This window comes from Zophobas morio, unplaced genomic scaffold (assembly GCF_036711695.1).
Source record: "Zophobas morio isolate AGI-343-1 ecotype UQ-CSIRO unplaced genomic scaffold, CSIRO_AGI_Zmor_V1 ptg000021l, whole genome shotgun sequence".
Lineage (NCBI taxonomy): Eukaryota > Metazoa > Arthropoda > Insecta > Coleoptera > Tenebrionidae > Zophobas > Zophobas morio.
Genome location: NW_026972126.1, coordinates 2,356,311 through 2,378,293, shown reverse-complemented (window position 1 = coordinate 2,378,293; position 21,983 = coordinate 2,356,311). Strand labels below are relative to the sequence as shown.

Below are 21,983 nucleotides of genomic sequence, written 5' to 3'. Positions count from 1 at the left end.
GTTAGCACATGAGTCCGAAAGTCATTCGTCATGTAATTATGAGGCCAAAAGTTTCTATGGATGAAAGCCATTATTTGATTTAAAGTAACTTTTGGCATCACAATCTTTAGATTTTTCTAATAGTCACTTCACAATTAATAATACAATTATGACTTTTTCTTGTAGGTTTATTTCTCTTATTTGTTATTAAAATAACTGCTGTTAAGTTAATTTTAGCTTGGGTTGTTAGTTTGAAAGTTGTTTTCTACGATTCTGTGAGGCCAAAGTCTACAAAAGATGAAAATAATTTTAGGTTAGATAGTTCAACACTCTGCCAATTATTTATTTTTATTTATACTATTTTCGTGTGGTTTAGCAAGAATAATGGTCAACAATCAAGTATTTTAGGATCAAAAAACGGCAGATCAAATTCCTGATAATATTAACACTAATAAGTCTAAAAATCTAACCAAATATTGACTTTTTTAAAGTGTTATAAGTTTACTGACGAGGTGGCTGAGAAAGGGGATGAACCCTGAAACTGGTATCACCAAAATAGTATAAATAAAAATAAATAATTGGTTGATTGCAGAACTACCTAACCCAACTTTATACCCGCGCTAATATGGAAACACACATATCAAAATAATTAGCCCATTTATAGCAACTTTCGAACTCTCGTATTTTATATTTGTCTAAGTAGGAAGTACTTAAAAAATTTAAATTATCACTTTAACTTTGAATAAAAAAATATTTTTATGAATGCGTCTACAGATACTTCTACCATCCACAGTCTAATTTGGTTTTAACTTCATACAAAATGTTTCGTATTATGGAAATAATCTGAATCTTTACACTTGGGGGTGTGCCTGAATATATAGCACCGAATATTGATTCACATGAATTTTTCTGCCTCGATTTGACCAAATTTTGGGTTTCCGATTTTAGATTCATTCATGTACCTTATACTTTAATGTATGTTAGCACATGAGTCCGAAAGTCATTCGTCATGTAATTATGAGGCCAAAAGTTTCTATGGATGAAAGCCATTATTTGATTTAAAGTAACTTTTGGCATCACAATTTTTAGATTTTTTTAATAGTAACTTCACAATTAATAATACAATTATGACTTTTTCTTGTAGGTTTATTTCTCTTATTTGTTATTAAAATAACTGCTGTTAAGTTAATTTTAGCTTGGGTTGTTAGTTTGAAAGTTGTTTTCTACGATTCTGTGAGGCCAAAGTCTACAAAAGATGAAAATAATTTTAGGTTAGATAGTTCAACACTCTGCCAATTATTTATTTTTATTTATACTATTTTCGTGTGGTTTAGCAAGAATAATGGTCAACAATCAAGTATTTTAGGATCAAAAAACGGCAGATCAAATTCCTGATAATATTAACACTAATAAGTCTAAAAATTTAACCAAATATTGACTTTTTAAAGTGTTATAGGTTTACTGACGAGGTGGCTGAGGAAGGGGATGAACCCTGAAACTGGTATCACCAAAATAGTATAAATAAAAATAAATAATTGGTTGATTGCAGAACTACATAACCCAACTTTATACCCACGCTAATATGGAAACACAAATATCAAAATAATTAGCTCATTTATAGCAACTTTCGAACTCTCGTATTTTATATTTGTCTAAGTAGCAAGTACTTAAAAAATGTAAATTATCACTTTAACTTTGAATAAAAAATATTTTTATGAATGCGTCTACAGATACTTCTACCATTCACAGTCTAATTTTTTTTTAACTTCATACACAATGTTTCGTATTATGGAAAAAATCTGAATCTTTACACTTGGGGGTGTGCCTGAATATATAGCACCGAATATTGATTCACATGAATTTTACTGCCTCGATTTGACCAAATTTTGGGTTTCCGATTTTAGATTTATTCATGTACCTTGTACTTTAATGTATGTTAGCACATGAGTCCGAAAGTTATTCGTCATGTAATTATGAGGCCAAAAGTTTCTATGGATGAAAGCCATTATTTGATTTAAAGTAACTTTTGGCATCACAATCTTTAGATTTTTTTAATAGTTACTTCATAATTAATAACACAATTATGACTTTTTCTTGTAGGTTTATTTCTCTTATTTGTTATTAAAATAACTGCTATTAAGTTAATTTTAGCTTGGGTTGTATGTTTGAAAGTTGTTCTCTACGATTCTGTGAGGCCAAAGTCTACAAAATATGAAAATAATTTTAGGTTAGATAGTTCAACATTCAGCCAATTATTTATTTTTATTTATAATATTTTCGTGTGGTATAGCAAGAATAATGGTCAAAAATCAAGTATTTTAGGATCAAAAAACGGCACATCAATTTCCAGATAATATTAACACTAAAAAGTCTAAAAATCTAACCAAATATTGACTTTTTTAAAGTGTTATAAGTTTACTGACGAGGTGGCTGAGAAAGGGGATGAACCCTGAAACTGGTATCACCAAAATAGTATAAATAAAAATAAATAATTGGTTGATTGCAGAACTACCTAACCCAACTTTATACCCGCGCTAATATGGAAACAAACATATCAAAATAATTGGCTCATTAATAGCAACTTTGGACCTATCGTCCTTTATATTTGGCTAAGTAGCAAGTATTTAAAAAATGTAAATTATCACTTTAACTTTGAATAAAAAATATTTTTATGAATGCGTCTACAGATACTTCTACCATCCACAGTCTAATTTTGTTTTAACTCCATACAAAATGTTTCGTATTATGGAAAAAATCTGAATCTTTACACTTGGGGGTGTGCCTGAATATATAGCACCGAATATTGATTCACATGAATTTTACTGCCTCAATTTGACCAAATTTTGGGTTTCCGATTTTAGATTTATTCATGTACCTTGTACTTTAATGTATGTTAGCACATGAGTCCGAAAGTTACTCGTCATGTAATTATGAGGCCAAAAGTTTCTATGGATGAAAGCCATTATTTGATTTAAAGTAACTTTTGGCATCACAATCTTTAGATTTTTTTAATAGTTACGAGGTAAGCGCCAAATATTCTCGGCCTGATATATTTGCGATTGCTCATCGGGAAATTTGTACAACCCATAGAAGACTAGAGGGTCCCCGCAGTATGTGTGTAAAATTTCAAGCCCTACTGCCCATCAGTTTTGACACATTTGAGGAGTAATCTTTGAAAAATTATGGACTCATCATGCCTGTTTAAAATTGAAAATCGAACGGCAATAAAATTCTTAGCAAAAGATGGAATTGCTCTAAAAGGTATTAAGGGCAGGATGGTTTTTGTGTTTGCTGAAGCTTGCCCTTCACATTTTACTAAAAAAAATGATTACAGTTATTTCGCATGGGGTAAGAAACCCTTGAAGACGAATCAATCTTCCAAAAAAATCATGGCCACAATTTTTTGGGACTGTAAAGGCATGTTGTTGATTAATTTTAAAGGATGAAATACCACTGTCAACGCTACATATTAGTGTTACTTATTGCATAAATTAGGAGAACGTATTTGGGAAAAAAGGCCGAGAAAATTAGCAAGAGGCGTTCGATTGCTTCATGACAACGCGCCCGTTCATACCGCATGTCTTTCTCAAGCTGCTATAGGGGCCTGTGACTTCGAGTAACTTGAGCACCCACCCTACAGTACTGACTTAGCTTCGAACGATTATTAACTGTTCTCTAAGTTAAAAAACGACTTGCAGGGAAAACGTTTGGGACGGATAAAGAAGTGCAAACGGCAGTACTACATCATTTTAGTGATAAAGATTCAAATAATTTTTTTAAACGGATAGAGCAGTTAGTTAAACGTAGTTTTGAATGTATTGAAGTTAACAAAGACTATGTTGAAATATAAATATTTAATTTTTTTCTATCAGGTCTCTTTCTTTGTTAGGCCGAGAATATTTGGCGCTTACCTCGTACTTCATAATTAATAACACAATTATGACTTTTGCTTGTAGGTTTATTTCTCTTATTTGTTATTAAAATAACTGCTATTAAGTTAATTTTAGCTTGGGTTGTATGTTTGAAAGTTGTTCTCTACGATTCTGTGAGGCCAAAGTCTACAAAAGATGAAAATAATTTTAGGTTAGATAGTTCAACATTCAGCCAATTATTTATTTTTATTTATACTATTTTCGTGTGGTATAGCAAGAATAATGGTCAAAAATCAAGTATTTTAGGATCAAAAAACGGCACATCAATTTCCAGAAAATATTAACACTAATAAGTCTAAAAATCTAACCAAATATTGACTTTTTTAAAGTGTCATAGGTTTACTGACGAGGTGGCTGAGAAAGGGGATGAACCCTGAAACTGGTATCACCAAAATAGTATAAATAAAAATAAATAATTGGTTGATTGCAGTACTACCTAACCCAAATTTATACCCACGCTAATATGGAAACAAACATATCAAAATAATTAGCTCATTTATAGCAACTTTGGACCTATCTTCCTTTATATTTGGCTAAGTAGCAAGTATTTAAAAAATTTAAATTATCACTTTAACTTTGAATAAAAAATATTTTTATGAATGCGTCTACAGATACTTCTACCATCCACAGTCTAATTTTGTTTTAACTTCATACAAAATGTTTCGTATTATGGAAATAATCTGAATCTTTACACTTGGGGGTGTGCCTGAATATATAGCACCGAATATTGATTCACATGAATTTTTCTGCCTCGATTTGACCAAATTTTGGGTTTCCGATTTTAGGTTTATTCATGTACCTTATACTTTAATGTATGTTAGCACATGAGTCCGAAAGTCATTCGTCATGTAATTATGAGGCCAAAAGTTTCTATGGATGAAAGCCATTATTTGATTTAAAGTAACTTTTGGCATCACAATCTTTAGATTTTTTTAATAGTCACTTCACAATTAATAATACAATTATGACTTTTTCTTGTAGGTTTATTTCTCTTATTTGTTATTAAAATAACTGCTGTTAAGTTAATTTTAGCTTGGGTTGTAAGTTTGAAAGTTGTGTTCTACGATTCTGTGAGGCCAAAGTCTACAAAAGATGAAAATAATTTTAGGTTAGATAGTTCAACACTCTGCCAATTATTTATTTTTATTTATACTATTTTCGTGTGGTTTAGCAAGAATAATGGTCAACAATCAAGTATTTTAGGCTCAAAAAACGGCAGATCAAATTCCTGATAATATTAACACTAATAAGTCTAAAAATTTAACCAAATATTGACTTTTTTAAAGTGTCATAGGTTTACTGACGAGGTGGCTGAGGAAGGGGATGAACCCTGAAACTGGTATCACCAAAATAGTATAAATAAAAATAAATAATTGGTTGATTGCAGAACTACCTAACCCAAATTTATACCCACGCTAATATGGAAACAAACATTTCAAAATAATTAGCTCATTTATAGCAACTTTGGACCTGTCGTCCTTTATATTTGGCTAAGTAGCAAGTATTTAAAAAATTTTAATTATCACTTTAACTTTGAATAAAAAATATTTTTATGTATGCGTCTACAGATTCTTCTACCATCCACAGTCTAATTTTGTTTTAACTTCATACAAAATGTTTCGTATTATGGAAAAAATCTGAATCTTTACACTTGGGGGTGTGCCTGAATATATAGCACCGAATATTGATTCACATGAATTTTACTGCCTCGATTTGACCAAATTTTGGGTTTCCGATTTTAGATTTATTCATGTACCTTGTACTTTAATATATGTTAGCACATGAGTCCGAAAGTTATTCGTCATGTAATTATGAGGCCAAAAGTTTCTGTGGATGAAAGCCATTATTTGATTTAAAGTAACTTTTGGCATCACAATCTTTAGATTTTTTTAATAGTTACTTCATAATTAATAACACAATTATGACTTTTTCTTGTAGGTTTATTTCTCTTATTTGTTATTAAAATAACTGCTATTAAGTTAATTTTAGCTTGGGTTGTAAGTTTGAAAGTTGTTCTCTACGATTCTGTGAGGCCAAAGTCTACAAAAGATGAAAATAATTTTAGGTTAGATAGTTCAACATTCAGCCAATTATTTATTTTTATTTATAATATTTTCGTGTGGTATAGCAAGAATAATGGTCAAAAATCAAGTATTTCAGGATCAAAAGACGGCACATCAATTTCCAGATAATATTAACACTAATAAGTCTAAAAATCTAACCAAATATTGACTTTTTTAAAGTGTCATAAGTTTACTGACGAGGTGGCTGAGAAAGGGGATGAACCCTGAAACTGGTATCACCAAAATAGTATAAATAAAAATAAATAATTGGTTGATTGCAGAACTACCTAACCCAACTTTATACCCGCGCTAATATGGAAACACACATATCAAAATAATTAGCCCATTTATAGCAACTTTCGAACTCTCGTATTTTATATTTGTCTAAGTAGGAAGTACTTAAAAAATTTAAATAATCACTTTAACTTTGAATAAAAAAATATTTTTATGAATGCGTCTACAGATACTTCTACCATCCACAGTCTAATTTGGTTTTAACTTCATACAAAATGTTTCGTATTATGGAAATAATCTGATTCTTTACACTTGGGGGTGTGCCTGAATATATAGCACCGAATATTGATTCACATGAATTTTTCTGCCTCGATTTGACCAAATTTTGGGTTTCCGATTTTAGATTTATTCATGTACCTTATACTTTAATGTATGTTAGCACATGAGTCCGAAAGTCATTCGTCATGTAATTTTGAGGCCAAAAGTTTCTATGGATGAAAGCCATTATTTGATTTAAAATAACTTTTGGCATCACAATCTTTAGATTTTTTTAATAGTCACTTCACAATTAATAATACAATTATGACTTTTTCTTGTAAGTTTATTTCTCTTATTTGTTGTAGTAAGCCGTTTCGAACCAAATTTCCGCGCGCCAAACTTTTGGTAAGAAAAGGGATGGAAATGGAAAGAAACGAAAACCACTAAGAGAGAGATGCGCAGAAGGGTGTGTTTGAGCGGGGTGAGTCGCGGTCAGTTCGACTTGGTCTTTCTTTCGAGTAAGACGTCAGGTTGGTGCTCTCTGTGTTTTTTTCAAATGTCTGTGCGCTGTTTGTTTCCTGTTCTAGTGCTGGTTTCTTCTAACGGAGTTCCACCCCCCTGACGAACCAGCGAACGTAAGAATTCTCTGCTACGTTCGAACACAGAGAGGTTATTTCGGTGGTGAGCACGTATTTGGTTTGAAGATCCGAGAGGTATGTTTTCCACGTGATTCCGTGTGTGCTGGTGGAAGAAGCGGCGTTGCTTCTCGATGGTTACGGAGTAGGTGAGACGCGGGAACCACACCTGTGAGCTTCGCGGGCGTCACATACGCGAACGGACGCTACCAAAAATGGCGGCACTTCCGGATGACGCCATGGCCGATAATTTTCGTACTAATCTTTTCAACATAATTTCAATCCGTTTTAGTAGGGCCTTTCAGGGAATTACGTTAGCTAGGGCAGTTTTATTTAGCGAATGTTATGCGGAAAGTTGGATGGCGATTTTCGAGTTATTATTTTGCGTTGCATAATTTGAGCACGTGTGAGTAAAGTAAATTCAAACATGATCTGAACAAGCGAATCTTTAACTAAAATTAACGCTGAGAAAGGCATTAGAAAATTAATAATATTAGAGTCTGGGGGACGGGGGATTTTTTTTCCTTTGTGTTAATAACATGGATTAATTAGGCACATCAATTTGGCTGACATTATAAGATCTAAGATATTTGAATGGCTTTTCCTCGATTTATTATCCGGTTGTTGTAAACTCTAATGCCTGAAAATTTCATGTAGTTTTCAAATATTCAGCCGTTCAAAATAGAAAGAGAAAGTGGTAGGGTGCAGGTACGGGGTGTTGACCGGGGAATTTCAAGGGCAACCTTTGTGAATTTTTGTATTAGTCATTGGGGATTTGTTGTTGACCGAAAACTGTTGATGAATTTGAAAATGAATGTTATTGAAAGAAAGGTACAATTCAAATTGAATGTGCACCTACGATTACCTATATTTTATTTATTTTGCATATTTTATGTGTCGCATTTTTATGTGTTGTTCTGTTTATTTCGTATGTGTTTTTATTTATGTGTCTTTTGTTTGGGGATGTGTTGAAGGGAGGGGGGTTTGTTTGTTTAATTCGGTCAATAACGTAACTTTGCCCAGATCATTTTAATGCAGTCGTAACTTCGTTGTTTAATGTCAGATAAATATTTCATTAAAATCATTGCCAAAATGTGAATAATTTAATCTCTTTCAAAAATTCTTGTTCTTTAAAGTTATTGATAAAAACATGAATAATTTCTCACTTCATTTTCTTTATTGCATAAGATTGTTGATCACACGTGCATAATTTAATCTCATTTCAATTTCTTTGTTATTTAAAACAAGTGTTGATGGAGTGTGGCCAATTAAATTACGCTTATTGCTTGTCTGAAATCCAAATACTCATTTTGATAACGCTAGTTAACTCGGGGGTCGTGTGGCGTGGACGCGGTGGCGTCGGCGTCTCCGTGCGAGTGTCTGCGGGTCTTGCTAGACTTCCGGCCCTAGCGGACTCGGAGTTTTACCGAATTACCTTGTACGCGGGAAACAGGAAGGTCAACCTATGTCAGGTGGGTGCGTAAGACCACGCGCGTGAAGTGGTGAGGTAGGACTATGTGGACCTTCACGGGGTGTGGGGCCTTCGCCCTGCCCCCGCTGTGCGCCCCCCATTTTGTTTGTAGAGGCCACACTGCCATAATATCTGTAACGTTGCCATCCATTTACTTTCTGAGAGTTCCGCGACTTTTTATTTTGCTTTTTTTTTGTTGTACTTGTAAGGTTGCTAATATTTATTCTATGTTCTCAGGTTCGAGTGAAAATAAAGGTTTTTTTTTCTCTGAGGAATAAATTCTTTAAGCTCTTCTGGGGCCCTTGGCCAAGGTCTCTTGAGCTCTTATTGGATTTATTTTTCATAGTTTTTTTTTTCCAAATATAAGTTTTTTAAATCCGTCACTCTTCCCGCTCCGCAGTGCGCCAATTTGTATGAACGAACGCCTCCCGCCAGTTTTCAAAACACAATGTAGGGTCCCACTTTTGTAGACGATCACAGCCAAGGTCAAATTTTAAATTTTAGCGGGCTTTTTCAAATTTTGTTCAATGTCAAATAAAAGGCGGGAGGTTTGGGTTATTACAGAATTGGTGCCGCGTGACCAGCATGCAATGTCGATGCACTGCCCCGGAAGAGTGTATTTTCTGTTGTATATGTACTTATTTGTTTTTTTTCTCATCCAATAGGTGGTAACCAGCTAGCCACCAGTGGCACTGCCGCTTCCTACCAACAGGTACACAAGAAACGGGGGGACGCATCCAAATCTCAACGGCCTACCATTTAAGTAAGCGTCTCCGCTCGTTGCGCTGACACTCCACTCCGAAGACGCTGGGGGACGTCTGTAGTAAGCCGTTTCGAACCAAATTTCCGCGCGCCAAACTTTTGGTAAGAAAAGGGATGGAAATGGAAAGAAACGAAAACCACTAAGAGAGAGATGCGCAGAAGGGTGTGTTTGAGCGGGGTGAGTCGCGGTCAGTTCGACTTGGTCTTTCTTTCGAGTAAGACGTCAGGTTGGTGCTCTCTGTGTTTTTTTCAAATGTCTGTGCGCTGTTTGTTTCCTGTTCTAGTGCTGGTTTCTTCTAACGGAGTTCCACCCCCCTGACGAACCAGCGAACGTAAGAATTCTCTGCTACGTTCGAACACAGAGAGGTTATTTCGGTGGTGAGCACGTATTTGGTTTGAAGATCCGAGAGGTATGTTTTCCACGTGATTCCGTGTGTGCTGGTGGAAGAAGCGGCGTTGCTTCTCGATGGTTACGGAGTAGGTGAGACGCGGGAACCACACCTGTGAGCTTCGCGGGCGTCACATACGCGAACGGACGCTACCAAAAATGGCGGCACTTCCGGATGACGCCATGGCCGATAATTTTCGTACTAATCTTTTCAACATAATTTCAATCCGTTTTAGTAGGGCCTTTCAGGGAATTACGTTAGCTAGGGCAGTTTTATTTAGCGAATGTTATGCGGAAAGTTGGATGGCGATTTTCGAGTTATTATTTTGCGTTGCATAATTTGAGCACGTGTGAGTAAAGTAAATTCAAACATGATCTGAACAAGCGAATCTTTAACTAAAATTAACGCTGAGAAAGGCATTAGAAAATTAATAATATTAGAGTCTGGGGGACGGGGGATTTTTTTTCCTTTGTGTTAATAACATGGATTAATTAGGCACATCAATTTGGCTGACATTATAAGATCTAAGATATTTGAATGGCTTTTCCTCGATTTATTATCCGGTTGTTGTAAACTCTAATGCCTGAAAATTTCATGTAGTTTTCAAATATTCAGCCGTTCAAAATAGAAAGAGAAAGTGGTAGGGTGCAGGTACGGGGTGTTGACCGGGGAATTTCAAGGGCAACCTTTGTGAATTTTTGTATTAGTCATTGGGGATTTGTTGTTGACCGAAAACTGTTGATGAATTTGAAAATGAATGTTATTGAAAGAAAGGTACAATTCAAATTGAATGTGCACCTACGATTACCTATATTTTATTTATTTTGCATATTTTATGTGTCGCATTTTTATGTGTTGTTCTGTTTATTTCGTATGTGTTTTTATTTATGTGTCTTTTGTTTGGGGATGTGTTGAAGGGAGGGGGGTTTGTTTGTTTAATTCGGTCAATAACGTAACTTTGCCCAGATCATTTTAATGCAGTCGTAACTTCGTTGTTTAATGTCAGATAAATATTTCATTAAAATCATTGCCAAAATGTGAATAATTTAATCTCTTTCAAAAATTCTTGTTCTTTAAAGTTATTGATAAAAACATGAATAATTTCTCACTTCATTTTCTTTATTGCATAAGATTGTTGATCACACGTGCATAATTTAATCTCATTTCAATTTCTTTGTTATTTAAAACAAGTGTTGATGGAGTGTGGCCAATTAAATTACGCTTATTGCTTGTCTGAAATCCAAATACTCATTTTGATAACGCTAGTTAACTCGGGGGTCGTGTGGCGTGGACGCGGTGGCGTCGGCGTCTCCGTGCGAGTGTCTGCGGGTCTTGCTAGACTTCCGGCCCTAGCGGACTCGGAGTTTTACCGAATTACCTTGTACGCGGGAAACAGGAAGGTCAACCTATGTCAGGTGGGTGCGTAAGACCACGCGCGTGAAGTGGTGAGGTAGGACTATGTGGACCTTCACGGGGTGTGGGGCCTTCGCCCTGCCCCCGCTGTGCGCCCCCCATTTTGTTTGTAGAGGCCACACTGCCATAATATCTGTAACGTTGCCATCCATTTACTTTCTGAGAGTTCCGCGACTTTTTATTTTGCTTTTTTTTTGTTGTACTTGTAAGGTTGCTAATATTTATTCTATGTTCTCAGGTTCGAGTGAAAATAAAGGTTTTTTTTTCTCTGAGGAATAAATTCTTTAAGCTCTTCTGGGGCCCTTGGCCAAGGTCTCTTGAGCTCTTATTGGATTTATTTTTCATAGTTTTTTTTTTCCAAATATAAGTTTTTTAAATCCGTCACTCTTCCCGCTCCGCAGTGCGCCAATTTGTATGAACGAACGCCTCCCGCCAGTTTTCAAAACACAATGTAGGGTCCCACTTTTGTAGACGATCACAGCCAAGGTCAAATTTTAAATTTTAGCGGGCTTTTTCAAATTTTGTTCAATGTCAAATAAAAGGCGGGAGGTTTGGGTTATTACATTGTTATTAAAATAACTTCTGTTAAGTTAATTTTAGCTTGGGTTGTTAGTTTGAAAGTTGTTTTCTACGATTCTGTGAGGCCAAAGTCTACAAAAGATGAAAATAATTTTAGGTTAGATAGTTCAACACTCTGCCAATTATTTATTTTTATTTATACTATTTTCGTGTGGTTTAACAAGAATAATGGTCAACAATCAAGTATTTTAGGATCAAAAAACGGCAGATCAAATTCCTGATAATATTAACACTAATAAGTCTAAAAATTTAACCAAATATTGACTTTTTAAAGTGTTATAGGTTTACTGACGAGGTGGCTGAGGAAGGGGATGAACCCTGAAACTGGTATCACCAAAATAGTATAAATAAAAATAAATAATTGGTTGATTGCAGAACTACATAACCCAACTTTATACCCACGCTAATATGGAAACACAAATATCAAAATAATTAGCTCATTTATAGCAACTTTCGAACTCTCGTATTTTATATTTGTCTAAGTAGCAAGTACTTAAAAAATGTAAATTATCACTTTAACTTTGAATAAAAAATATTTTTATGAATGCGTCTACAGATACTTCTACCATTCACAGTCTAATTTTTTTTTAACTTCATACACAATGTTTCGTATTATGGAAAAAATCTGAATCTTTACACTTGGGGGTGTGCCTGAATATATAGCACCGAATATTGATTCACATGAATTTTACTGCCTCGATTTGACCAAATTTTGGGTTTCCGATTTTAGATTTATTCATGTACCTTGTACTTTATGGTATGTTAGCACATGAGTCCGAAAGTTATTCGTCATGTAATTATGAGGCCAAAAGTTTCTATGGATGAAAGCCATTATTTGATTTAAAGTAACTTTTGGCATCACAATCTTTAGATTTTTTTAATAGTTACTTCATAATTAATAACACAATTATGACTTTTTCTTGTAGGTTTATTTCTCTTATTTGTTATTAAAATAACTGCTATTAAGTTAATTTTAGCTTGGGTTGTATGTTTGAAAGTTGTTCTCTACGATTCTGTGAGGCCAAAATCTACAAAAGATAAAAATAATTTTAGGTTAGATAGTTCAACATTCAGCCAATTATTTATTTTTATTTATACTATTTTCGTGTGGTATAGCAAGAATAATGGTCAAAAATCAAGTATTTTAGGATCAACAAACGGCACATCAATTTCCAGATAATATTAACACTAATAAGTCTAAAAATCTAACCAAATATTGACTTTTTTAAAGTGTCATAAGTTTACTGTCGAGGTGGCTGAGAAAGGGGATGAACCCTGAAACTGGTATCACCAAAATAGTATAAATAAAAATAAATAATTGGTTGGTTGCAGAACTACCTAACCCAAATTTATACCCACGCTAATATGGAAACAAACATATCAAAATAATTAGCTCATTTATAGCAACTTTGGACCTATCTTCCTTTATATTTGGCTAAGTAGCAAGTATTTAAAAAATTTAAATTATCACTTTAACTTTGAATAAAAAATATTTTTATGAATGCGTCTACAGATACTTCTACCATCCACAGTCTAATTTTGTTTTAACTTCATACAAAATGTTTCGTATTATGGAAATAATCTGAATCTTTACACTTGGGGGTGTGCCTGAATATATAGCACCGAATATTGATTCACATGAATTTTTCTGCCTCGATTTGACCAAATTTTGGGTTTCCGATTTTAGATTTATTCATGTACCTTATACTTTAATGTATGTTAGCACATGAGTCCGAAAGTCATTCGTCATGTAATTATGAGGCCAAAAGTTTCTATGGATGAAAGCCATTATTTGATTTAAAGTAACTTTTGGCATCACAATCTTTAGATTTTTTTAATAGTCACTTCACAATTAATAATACAATTATGACTTTTTCTTGTAGGTTTATTTCTCTTATTTGTTATTAAAATAACTGCTGTTAAGTTAATTTTAGCTTGGGTTGTAAGTTTGAAAGTTGTTTTCTACGATTCTGTGAGGCCAAAGTCTACAAAAGATGAAAATAATTTTAGGTTAGATAGTTCAACACTCTGCCAATTATTTATTTTTATTTAAACTATTTTCGTGTGGTTTAGCAAGAATAATGGTCAACAATCAAGTATTTTAGGCTCAAAAAACGGCAGATCAAATTCCTGATAATATTAACACTAATAAGTCTAAAAATTTAACCAAATATTGACTTTTTAAAGTGTTATAGGTTTACTGACGAGGTGGCTGAGGAAGGGGATGAACCCTGAAACTGGTATCACCAAAATAGTATAAATAAAAATAAATAATTGGTTGATTGCAGAACTACATAACCCAACTTTATACCCACGCTAATATGGAAACACAAATATCAAAATAATTAGCTCATTTATAGCAACTTTCGAACTCTCGTATTTTATATTTGTCTAAGTAGCAAGTACTTAAAAAATGTAAATTATCACTTTAACTTTGAATAAAAAATATTTTTATGAATGCGTCTACAGATACTTCTACCATTCACAGTCTAATTTTGTTTTAACTTCATACAAAATGTTTCGTATAATGGAAAAAATCTGAATCTTTACACTTGGGGGTGTGCCTGAATATATAGCACCGAATATTGATTCACATGAATTTTACTGCCTCGATTTGACCAAATTTTGGGTTTCCGATTTTAGATTTATTCATGTACCTTGTACTTTAATGTATGTTAGCACATGAGTCCGAAAGTTATTCGTCATGTAATTATGAGGCCAAAAGTTTCTATGGATGAAAGCCATTATTTGATTTAAAGTAACTTTTGGCATCACAATCTTTAGATTTTTTTAATAGTTACTTCATAATTAATAACACAATTATGACTTTTTCTTGTAGGTTTATTTCTCTTATTTGTTATTAAAATAACTGCTATTAAGTTAATTTTAGCTTGGGTTGTATGTTTGAAAGTTGTTCTCTACGATTCTGTGAGGCCAAAGTCTACAAAATATGAAAATAATTTTAGGTTAGATAGTTCAACATTCAGCCAATTATTTATTTTTATTTATAATATTTTCGTGTGGTATAGCAAGAATAATGGTCAAAAATCAAGTATTTTAGGATCAAAAAACGGCACATCAATTTCCAGATAATATTAACACTAATAAGTCCAAAAATCTAACCAAATATTGACTTTTTTAAAGTGTCATAGGTTTACTGACGAGGTGGCTGAGAAAGGGGATGAACCCTGAAACTGGTATCACCAAAATAGTATAAATAAAAATAAATAATTGGTTGATTGCAGAACTACCTAACCCAAATTTATACCCACGCTAATATGGAAACAAACATATCAAAATAATTAGCTCATTTATAGCAACTTTGGACCTATCTTCCTTTATATTTGGTTAAGTAGCAAGTATTTAAAAAATTTAAATTATCACTTTAACTTTGAATAAAAAATATTTTTATGAATGCGTCTACAGATACTTCTACCATCCACAGTCTAATTTTGTTTTAACTTCATACAAAATGTTTCGTATTATGGAAATAATCTGAATCTTTACACTTGGGGGTGTGCCTGAATATATAGCACCGAATATTGATTCACATGAATTTTTCTGCCTCGATTTGACCAAATTTTGGGTTTCCGATTTTAGATTTATTCATGTACCTTATACTTTAATGTATGTTAGCACATGAGTCCGAAAGTCATTCGTCATGTAATTATGAGGCCAAAAGTTTCTATGGATGAAAGCCATTATTTGATTTAAAGTAACTTTTGGCATCACAATCTTTAGATTTTTTTAATAGTCACTTCATAATTAATAACACAATTATGACTTTTTCTTGTAGGTTTATTTCTCTTATTTGTTATTAAAATAACTGCTATTAAGTTAATTTTAGCTTGGGTTGTAAGTTTGAAAGTTGTTTTCTACGATTCTGTGAGGCCGAATTGTACAAAAGATGAAAATAATTTTAGGCTAGATAGTTCACCACTCTGCCAATTATTTATTTTTATTTATACTATTTTGGTGTGGTATAGCAATAATAATGGTCAACAATCAAGGATTTTACAATTTACTTCCTTTATCGCATCCCCTTTGCTCCAGCCTTACTCCGCTCTTTTCCACTCCTTTCATCCACCCAGCTTCTCTTCCATCTTCATTCAATATTTCTGTTATACTTTCCTTTTTTCTTTAATTTCGCCCTAGTCTTGTAGCATGTATTCTAAAGTCTCTTGCACTTCTCCACACATCCTATATATTCTTCTGCTTTCGCTTAAGCAAAAGTTATTGTTTCTTTCTTCATGTCCACCCCTCTGTCTAGCAATTACTTTTTCTCCTTCGTTCTTTCTCTCTCTAGGTACCTTGGCGTTGTTTCTGATATTATCTTTAGACGAGTATAACCCCCATTGTACCTAGGTTCCTTTATACTCGCCATTGGACGTATTTGTCCTTGTCGCCACTTTCGAGGAGACCTTTACTTTTCCACATCTCATTCATTATTTCACACAGTCTTTCAATCAAATCATCCGTTCTAAACGTCCATACATCATTTACCAATCCATTCCTCCCTGGTCTTTTCCCTCTTTTCGACCCTCCAACTTGTTTCCATATTTTTTCCACTGTAATGTTCGGCCATTCTTTCTCTCTCAGCATTCTCGGTTTAACTCTTTTGCGCTACAATACTCTCATTTCCACTCATTAGTTTCATGAAATGGTACTTCCATTGTATTATTAGCATTTCTTCACTGATCATGTTTTTGTTTTTCCTTATTTTGGTTCTTGCTCTGATTTTATGGCTTTTATTTTATTTCTTCTTTCGGAATCTCTTCTTTTTTTTCTTCACACCGACCTGTTATTATTTCTTGCTGGACAGTACTCTTCTTTTTTATCTTTCCCTTTTTACACCTTCGTAAACATTTTCTTTCTTATGTTTTTAAATCTCTGCATCTATTAACCCGCCATTTGTTTCTCTTTTCTGATTTCTTCGTTATAAATCCTTTTCTTATTGCTGCTTTTTCAGTTGTTGTTTTTAATTCTTCTATTTTATTTTAGCTTACTTCTTTTGAATTCAATTTCCAACATCTTTTATAATGCTCAGTTCCCTTCTCCTTTTTATCTACTTCCTTACTTCTATCCCTCAATTTTACTTCTTATAGCATGTGGTCGGAATCAATTCTTTCTCCTAATTTAAATGTTTCGGCTTCTTCAATTAATTTCCATAGAAATTTTCTGTCTTTATTTAAAATTTTATCTTTAGATTTTTCTGTGCGTTCTCCGCTATATTCCCTGCTTTTGTTGCCTATTTTGGCGTTAAAACCATCTCCTATCAGAAGAAATTCTTCGTTAGACTCTTCAATTTTTTCTTAAATTTTTTTCTTCAAATTTTTTTTTAATTGCAATGCAATACAATATGCAAATTCTTTTTTTCTTTTATCTTTCTTTCCACTATGCGTTCCACTTCTATTACCCGCTCTTCGATTTGTTTTATATCTTTTGTCACCCCTGTTATGGATCCCCCACTTGCTTCACCCTCAACTTTTCCTTTTTCCTTGTTCAATTTATTCCCCTTACTCTTTAGTATCCATGTTTCTGTTAATCACACAAAATCAAAATTTTATGTACTCATTAAATAAATTCTGTTTATTTTTCTTAATAATGCAATATTTCAAACAAGCAATTTTAAACCCCATTTGTCCTCCCCGCTTTTCTTTTCCATTCCCTCTCTATTTTTTTTTATAATTATTACCCCTTCTCTTTATGCTTCCTTGCTCAGTTAATTCCAACTCTCTTTGTAAAATTTTTCATCCAAATTTCCCTGTCTTCATTCCATGTCCTCAACTTTCCGTTTCTTACATTCTATAGCTGTTGTGTATCTTTTTTTTTCTTTCTTACTCTCTAACTTCTTTCTGAATTTTTGGCTCTTCTACTGTCCAATTGTTTTCAGTTGCTTTATATTTTCTTTAATTTTAGATAAATTTCCAACATTCTTCTGGAAATTACTACCTTCAAACAACTTCCCGTATTTATATAAAACCTAGTCATAATATTAGCTTTGTTAAGTAAATCATCTATGCAACCAACTTTTATACTTAACAATCTTTTCTCAAACCAAAATTGTTAAAATTACTGTTAAAAGATGTCACTGGATGTGCGTGAGTCCAAATGTTACGTTGAATGTGTGAGTCACTTCGGCCTCAAAAGCTACGGCGAGGCCGAAACTTCCAATTTGAGCCCAAAAGTATATATACGTGAGAGAATTTGAGGTCGAAAGTTATCATTAACATATATATAAATATATATCTATATATATAATGGGTTTCTCGAAAACGGCTCTAACGATTTCGATGAAATTTACAGGTTGGGGTTTTTTTGGGTCAAGAAATCGATTCATCATAGTTTTAACTTCTGAAAATTACAGCTTCATACATTTTCAGCAATTTTCAGGCAGTGAATTATATTCGTTGCTAGGTAACATCGGATGACACTACACGAACACGAGATTGTTTTATAAGAGAAGTTTGGGTGACAGTCTGACAGTACGTTTGACGTACCTTTTTATCTTCAATTGTACGTACCGAAACATACTCCACTGTATAGAGGACGTTAAAATTCACCCTCTGAGGTGACAAAATTTACGGAAAACTAAACAGTGAGCGGATAAAAGGCACACGAAAGTGCGTTGAGTTAAGGTTATGTTGTCAAGCATTCATTTCAGAGGTTCGACGGTCAGGGTCAATATGTGATCGTTTTCCGGGATGGGACCGTATTATTTCAGTTTTTGGGCTCAACTTTTCGCACACTTTCGTAAGTGGCATCTTCGGGAGCAGGGTTGAGATTGAGAAATTAGGAATAACGCAAAAGAGCACGGTAACTCAGTATGTTAATCACACCAGAGGCGAAACCATTCTGGCAGTAAGAAAGTGGTTGTGACCTTTTTCTAGAGTCGAGAGAGAGAACTAGGAAAAAAAGAGAACGACAGAGAGAGAACTTGGGTAACAAATGAGATTTTAATAAAAATGTCAAGCAATAATTCCAGTTTTCCATTCTTTAATCTCTACATGTCACTCATCACTATTTAAAACAAAGACTGCTTATGGAATTTCTTTTTTAATGTGTATTTTTAACTAGCGCGTGTACTTCAAAATGCATACTATACGCATATTTATCTGTCCTAATCTGATCTAATACTACCAAACGAGCCGAGTGAAGCTCGGTCAACCAGATATTCTAATACCAGGGCCCTTCAGCTCAGTGGGTTTTGTCATGTCATTTGTAAAAATCGTAGTAAAAAGATTTCATTCATAAACTGACAGATAGTTCACTCCGTCGAAAGCAGATGGCGCTACTGCAGCGCAATGAAAATTGAAATTTGAATCAAGAGTGTGTTTTTTATGTCAATTTATTTGATTTTCTGAGCGAGCTCGTTTAGCGTATCGAAGTGATTTTTTCTGGTGTTTTAGTGGTTTCCTTTTGCGTTTTGTTGTTATTTTGAGTTATTTGTTCCTCGTTTTCGTTCTTCGTTCCTCGTTTTCGTTCTTCGTTCCTCGTTTTCGTTCTTCGTTGTAGTTTATAGTGTTATTGTTTGCGTTTGTGTTACTGTTCGTTTTTGTGTTCTCGTTCCGTTCTTTCGCATTTTTGTTTATTAGTTTAGAAACTTTTCACCATTTTAAGAGACTTTTTTGTTACTAGAAAGCAGTTTGCCTTTAAAGTGCAGCAGGTAAGGGCGGTAGTTTATATGTTTAGAATGTTTCTTCTGTGGCTTTGTTGGCAGAAATAGTTTACTCCAAGTCACATTCATATATGTTTTAGAATCGTGAGGCTCTAGTGCCTTGCAGACTTCCTAAGAAAGTCATAAGGGCTAAGCTCCGATATTTATAGGCATTTCTGTAGTTATAAAACTTTTGGATATAATTTCAAAATATTGTTTTTCCTTAGCTTATCAATGTGAAATGTTTTTAAATGAAGAAAATATTGTTTGAACTCTGACAATTTTGAAGTTTCAAATTTAAAAATACATATTATAGAAGCCTATATTAGTTAAATGCGTTACATTATTTACAACACTTTTTTAACAGGTAATAATGGAATATCAACACGTTAGCTGCTGTGTTCCACTTTGTGGTAGAATCCCCAAAGGAGTGCCCGTGTTGCGCTTTCCGGATCCAAAAAAGGAAATCACACGTTTTAAAAAATGGATAAACCTTTGCGGAAACGAACATTTGAAAAATCGCAAACCGGAAGATGTTCATAAACACTTTAGAATCTGTGGAAGACATTTTCCAGAGAATATCCTAATAAACCATCGTCTAAAGAAGGATATCTTACCATCTTTGGGTTTACCTACAGGTATAAATAAACTTTTGTAGAGCTATTTAAATTGCTATTTTGTTATGATACGGTATTACTATACATTACACACAGGGTCACAATTTGGGTTGCATGTTGCATGATATTGAGAAACATTAAAAACGACTTATTCGCATTACTCTGTGAACATTTTTACAATAATTCTAATAAGGTAACAATTTTCTAGCGGTTGCTTCAAACAATGACTGCGATCTCAACTTGATTGATTGCCCAAATAATTATGAGACAAGTACTACAATTGAGCTCGACTTTTACCAAGATTTGCAGGAAGTACCCTCTACAAGTGGACTTCACACATTTGAAAGGAAACGTTCTGGTACACTCGATCATGACTCTGATAGAAATGTTAAAGGTGATGATATATCTTTACTCCCTTAATTTATTTTATACTTATTAGCAACGCCCGGAATTGTATCTCATACGCTACATCCCGTGCTGTCGCGGTGATAGTTTGAGTATAAATATATTTTTCTTTTGGACTATATCAACATAATATAACATTTCAAGATCACAAATCTGTGGTCTTGTGGTTGAAAAATGAAAAAGGGCATCGAGTATTATTATTTTGATTATACTGTCTACTATGCACATACAAAAAAATATGGCTATATACGTTAAAACTCTTAAATATGACACTGACTTATATACTGTATTATTTTTTAGTTGCTCGCATCGTGGCAAAAACACCTACAATTGTTGCAAATGATCCTTGCGAAGAACGGGAACATGACGTCACTGATGATTTTGATAAAGAAGATGATGTGGACATTTTAGAAAAAGACGAGGCACCACATGAAAGGCAAATTATTGGTACGTTTGCAATTATTGTTTCTTTTTTTTTTATAAGAAATTTAAACACACCAAACTACATTTAGGTACTATTAATGACTACGATTGCGTCTGGTGGTTTTTCTTACTTTTGTTGATAAGTTTCAGATAGGTTCATACACTTTTTTGTCTCATCCTTCACCATAGGTAAAGATGGCTACTGTCTGTAAGTTAAAAGAAGATTCTACCTTCACAACTTACGTGTAAATATTATGTAGATTATAAAATCAGCATGCAATTTTTTTTAACTTAGAATCTCCTGCAGATGTTTGTTTTCTCCTAAATTTCCTGCAATAAACCCAGCAGTGTGTTGAAAACATGCTCTCAAATTCCTGTTTTCATCTTGTTTTCCAATTTTCTTGTTAACTCACTGTGATGTTCATTTGAATGCTGATATTATTCTTTTCTCTTTAAACATCCACCCTTATTTATTTTTTGAGTTTCTTTAAACTATTCCTTTCATAACTGCTTCCATTACCTAGTAGTTTACCAAATTTTTGGTAGACACATTAGATACCTGATTCCTTTCGTTGGTAGTACATATTTACATTATTTATAAATAGTTTTCTTTAAAAAAGAATAAAGATTAAAAATAATTTTGTTAGTGTTATTATACCCAACCTTAGTAGGTACCAATATTTAATTTTTTCATGTCGAGCGAACATTTTTTTTAAACATCTTTTTTTTTTGATAGCTCTTCAGAGCAATGAATTAAAGAATGAAGTTAAACGTTTGAAAAGAAAGGTGCGTGGTTTGGAAAAAAAAATTTTGACAAGTAAGAAGTTGGTGAAAGAAACTTCCAAAATTTTGAAAGAAAACAGAAAACTTGAAGAAATGCTGAATAATATGACACCATTTCAGCAGACTCTTTTAAAGTGTCAATTTCGAAACTACGGGAAGAAGAAGTACGGCAGGACCTTCACAGACGAAGAAAAAATTAATTGTATTATTATGTGGAAGACTAGTCCCAAATTGTATCGCCTACTGTATAAACTGCTATGTCTTCCCTCTGTAAGTACGCTGCAACAAGTGTTAAGCGCTGTTAGTATTGAACCTGGTATTAATGACACCATATTTCACGCTTTGGAAAAGAAAATTGAAAATTTTGAACATAGAGATAAGCT

The 21,983-nt window shown here is 33.5% G+C and overlaps 1 long non-coding RNA gene across 1 annotated transcript; it reads left to right on the top strand.

Moving 5' to 3' along the window:
• The first annotated feature begins 20,210 nt into the window (after window positions 1-20,210).
• LOC135131983 (uncharacterized) lies at window positions 20,211-21,635 on the top strand. The gene is made up of 3 exons (XR_010280961.1): window positions 20,211-20,383; window positions 20,695-20,841; window positions 21,554-21,635. It is a non-coding gene; the product is annotated as an uncharacterized LOC135131983 (long non-coding RNA).
• The last annotated feature ends 348 nt before the right edge of the window (window positions 21,636-21,983 follow it).